The sequence below is a fragment of the Sciurus vulgaris genome (assembly GCF_902686455.1).
Source record: "Sciurus vulgaris genome assembly, chromosome: 10".
Classification (NCBI taxonomy): Eukaryota; Metazoa; Chordata; class Mammalia; order Rodentia; family Sciuridae; genus Sciurus; species Sciurus vulgaris.
Window position 1 is genome coordinate 102,873,744 of NC_136470.1, and position 5,269 is coordinate 102,879,012.

The window sequence follows — 5,269 nt, forward strand, 5'->3', positions numbered from 1 at the left end:
TAACTTTGGTTGGAAACTGAGAGAAGCAGTAGACATTTTCAGAGTTTTTGCATATGTGTCTTTTGTTTTGTTTTTATTTTGACACAGGATCTCCCTGTGTTGCCCAAGCTGGTCTGGAACTCCCAGGCTCAAGCAATTTTCTTGTCTCAGCCTCCCAAGTAGCTGGGACTACAGGCATGCACCATGTCTGACTTTTGCATATGTATTTTAAGTAGCAAAATTTCTAATCAATCCTTTGGAAGGAGAATAAGTTGGGGGTGAGATGGAAGGTGAGGCAGATGAAAGTATGGGAATTTGAAAAGTGGACAATTCTGAGGATTTTTTTTTTTTTAATTAAACACCAATGAGAAAGTTTCCAAGAGAAAGGTTTTGATTTTGTGAATCTGTGGAGTATTTGCAATTTGAGAGTAGTAGTGATGGAGCAATCTGCTTATTTTGTGTAGCATCCAATGGTTCTTTACAGTCATGAAATCTGTTAGATATTGCAGGTTATAAATGCAGACCAGTTTCACACACTCATTGTTCTTGTCCTCAGTTGTAGACTAATTTTATTGTTACTGATCTTTATTTTTTCCTTTGAAGGAAATACATAATTACAAAAGGTGAACATATATATTTGAAGATATGAAAAGTTAGTAATGAAATATTCCTCTTGTAATCCCTTTGCTGATCATCAAACACATTGTAAAGTGAAATATGTAGTCTGTAACATTTTGTATATTGTATTTTGTATATACTTAGTCTAAGGTTAGCCTAAGTTCACATTTTGAAGCTTGCAGTTAGTGAGCAGAAATATAATTTAAAACCACAAGCCAGTCAGTGATTTGTTCTGGAAGGTTTGTTTGGTTTCCCACGATACTTTTTTTCCAGATCATCAATTTATGAATATTCTAAGAGTAAGGTACAAATGGTATGACCCATTTAATCTCTTCCCATCTCAGTGAACACATGGACATACTTGTTAAGCACAGTGGGTTTATAGAGTTTAAATAGTTGTCCTTGAAGAATAAGATTGGAGTTTTTTCTTTCTTTATTTTTACTTAGACTTTTTTTTTTTTTTTTTTCTGTAATAAAGATGGCATCAAGTCTGCCTGGTTATGACTGGTTGCTTTTCCTTGAGGTTAGTCACCTGGAATGAATTGAGGTCTGTGACAGAAGGGGGAAGAATGTTTTCCAACACAAGGTCTTCTAGGCAAATAATGACCTTCACCTGAATTACTTGCCAGACTTGTCTTTTCTGGCTGCACCTATATTTCATTTCGGGGAATGCCAGGCTCACTCATTGTCTCTTATTTTTGCACATCTTGCTGCACTGGTTTATTCTTTACCTGGCTAACACCAACTCATCCTTCAAGATCATGAGACTTTTTCTAGATCTCTTTCCAGAGCTGTCTGATCTGGGCTGGACACTCTTGGAATTTCATGGTTATGCCACACATGCGTCTGACATCGCTCAAACCTGTTGCAACTGATTGCATGAATACTTGTCTCTCACTAAACTAGCTCCTTGAATTCTATGATTGCACAACTCTTGGTACATGGTAATGGCTTCACAAATGTTTGTTAAATGACTGGAAGGTAATCTCTGCGAAGGATCCTGCCCTGCTTCTCCATTTTAAAGTTGCTACAAAAAAATCTTGACTTTTTATCTAGGAGTAAGATGTAAGATATAATCTATCTTAAACAAAACATTATGCAACATGCGTAATTTGCTGATTTGTGCTAATGAAGTAGACATGAGATGTGAATAATGTGAAATATTAAATTATACTAAGTTAAGCATTATTGGCCTTTGAATATAATGTTATAGTATTATTTGAAACCTAGTGGAGTTGATTAGTTAGGTCAGGTGTTCTTACAACCTGTAGTTCCCAGACCTTACAGGGATTTTAGAATTCAGAGCATACATGAGCATGGATGAGAAAAAGTTATTTTCACTAGACTATAATGGAAATTTAGTATTTTCTTCAATTATAAATATAGAAAACAATCCACAGTTGTACTGTGATTTTGTCAATAATAGATATTTGGTATTTTCATACCACTTTACAGTTGATGCAAAGATGTTATGTTATGCTACTTCAGTGTCATCCCAGTTATTAGAACCCTCTTGAATTTAGTAAATGCACATGTATATTTCTATATCAGAACACAAGTAACACAAGAACTTACGTTTCTATATAATTGGTTTCTTCTATAATCCATGCATTTTATTTTCTGCATTTATAAATGTTCTAAGAGTCCATGTAGCAAAAAGTTGAAACGTAAACCAGCTGCTCTTTATGTAGTGTTACATTAAGAATAGAGATCATAGGCCTTTTTTTTTTTTATTTTTATTTTTATTTTTATGTGGAGCTGAGGATCGAACCCAGTGCCTTACATGTATTAGGCACGAGCTCTACCACTGAGCTACAACCCCAGACCGGAGATCATAGGCCTTTTTGATTATCCTAAAACTACAAACTTAAGATGTACTCTTTTCATGTTAAATTTTTTTTTTTTTCTGGATGAAAAAGCCATGTAATTAAATATCAAAGGCTGGGTTAGGCTGGAAAAGTGAAATGAATGAATTTGGACTTATCCAAAAACTTTCAACTAAATATTGCAGATATTGGTTTAAGGGCTTGCCAAAGAAGGCAGATCTAAATTCATTTCTTTATACAGTTATCTACATAGATATCTACTAGAAGAGAATTTTAGTTGCCAAAACTCTTAAGACATGCTCTGTGTTGTTGTGGGCTCCTTTCTAATGTTTGGTGACAAGGATCTGACAAAACTTCACAATTTCTTTGTGGTTCATTGGTTTTAATTCTAACAGGAAACACATGGTTCTTACAATACTTTGATGACACAAGTGTGGGGATAGGGGACAGAGGATGTGTATTAGCTTCAAACTCCAGGCTATGAACCTCAAAACTCATTATCCATGGTCAACTGAAGAGAGCAGGGAATGACAACTCAGAATAGTGAAGAAAAGTTAGGAAAAGTAGTAGCCTTTAACTGTGAGGCAGCTCCACTGGGGGAAGAGCCAACAGAATAGATCTCTGGCCGGGCTGCTCTTTGGCTGAACCTGTCCAGAAGCTGAGGTACAGTAATCACTGTGTGGTTGATTCAGATCAGCCTCATGGAGCACAGGGCAGAGGAGAGCTAGAGGGTAAATATGAGAGATCAGCCCATTTGGCAAATCTCTGCCACAGTATTTTACCTTATTTGATGATCCACAGGAGTACTGGATTTTTATTCATGACTTTGTCTAGTACAGTTCTGGTATATGGTTAAGTGCTCAGTATTAATGAAAGAACAAAGACCTGAAACACTGCTTTAAAAGTAAATACAAATTATTTAAAAGTATTTGCAAATTATCTATTATGCAACCGTTAGGAACTATTTACTTCCAGAGTGGATATTTAAATGTTACTCAAATACTGGAGCACAATTCAGCAATATTCTATTCTGTACATAGGTAGCTAAATACAAGTGTATAAACACAGCAAATCTTCATTCACAATAAATCTAAGATTCCATATTCTTAGATTCCATGTTTGTGAATTTGGCTAAAATTTCTGCAGTGCTTTTGCAGCCATGTGCAGAGCAGCAAAAAATTTGACTTGCCCAATGCATTCTCAGCTGAGGTTGAACAAAGACTTCTTGTTCCAACTGTCATCCTGTAAACAAGTGTCCTTTTGCTCTAATAAATGCCATAATTTTTCACATTTGTGCTTTTTTGTTGGTGACTTCACTGTTTAAAATGGCCCCCAAGGAGTGCTGAAGTACTGTCTAGTGTGTCCAATAAGGCACTTGGCCTAAGACTGTGATGTGCATTATGGAGGAAAAAAAGTGTCAGAAAAGCTCCATTCAGACATGAAGTATAGTTACTGGTTGTGTGTTCAGTGTTAATGAATCAGTTATATTAAATAAAATGTCTTTATAACAGAAAGAACAGCTAAAACAAGTTTACATATTGACTGTTTAAACAAAATGTGACCAGAGGCTTGCAAACATCCAGCCCTCTATTTCCACTAGGAGCAATGGTTTAGTATTTGCTAATTCAGTGTTCACACTGACTACATAGCACATAACCACCACAAATACAAGAACTGCAGATGCTATCTTTCCAGTTCCTAATAAAGGTTAGGAAAAAAAAATTAAATTTGCAAAAGACACAATTTCTAGTCGGTAGCTAATTGGTACTCATGATATAAAACCAGAAAGAGGGAGAAAACACCAAAATCCATCACCACCGCATAATTTTAATGCGATATATTAAAATTTATTACTTTCTGAATAGTATTCATCTAAATTATTCAATTAACATTGTCTAGGCCTTGTATTTGAAAATTAAAGAATTCAGTGGGAGGGAAAAGGAAAAGCACCCTATTTAATATAGTAACTTTAAGAACATTCATATATGCATTATTCTTACCATCTGGACTAGTCCTGTTAGTTCAATCCTACTTAGATCAGTTTATAACCATGCCACAATAAATCCTACATTATCCGAAAGTTTTGTGCTTATACTTACAGTGGCATAGCAAATCTGAAGATCTCCCCTGCTCCCTTTTATTTTAATCATCAATTCTATCGACTACTGTAAACAATTCTCCATGCTCTGGAGGATATTTAAAGTTAGCTTGAGCACTGTAACCCAGGCAGCCTTTGAGTTTTATGTTTGTTTAAAGTATACAACCTTGAGGAGTACAATAGAAACTAAGCTGAAATTTCGAACTCACTTTCTACCCACGTAAGAATGACAATTCCCCTCAGGGATCTCCAAATATTTATAAAACTTTGTACTAACATTCTGTAAGAATCCACACGCATCAATAAAAAGCTGACTTTCCTGTCTGTCATGCTCCACATGTCTTTAAGACTAGACAATACACATATTACAACTTCAAACAGCGAGTGCCCGGGTATTACCATAGTAGTAATAGTAATCAATTTGGGTATTACCATAGTAGTAATCAATTTTATTTCTGAGAAACACTTTTGCAATCATTTTCAATACCCCATAATAGGTATTATTGTTACTGGTGATTAAGAATCTCAGAAGTTCTAATTCTATATATCCTTAACTATGGAAATAAAGCCACAGAGCTCTACAAATGTGAGGGGAAAATACCCAGGCACTAAAATCAAAGAACATTTGCTAAGAGAAAATTTGAAATGATTGCAGTCTTGACAGATTGCATTAACACTGAAGAGCCACATTCTAGTCACTTACAGGGAACACTATCAAAGAAGCAATCAAGTCATGTTGGACAGGATG

General features: G+C 35.3%; 1 long non-coding RNA gene across 1 annotated transcript; it reads left to right on the forward strand.

The window, feature by feature from the left end:
• Positions 1-2,197: 2,197 nt before the first annotated feature.
• Positions 2,198-4,632, forward strand: LOC306670959. The gene is made up of 2 exons (XR_013766546.1): positions 2,198-2,314; positions 2,436-4,632. It is a non-coding gene; the product is annotated as an uncharacterized lncRNA (long non-coding RNA).
• The last annotated feature ends 637 nt before the right edge of the window (positions 4,633-5,269 follow it).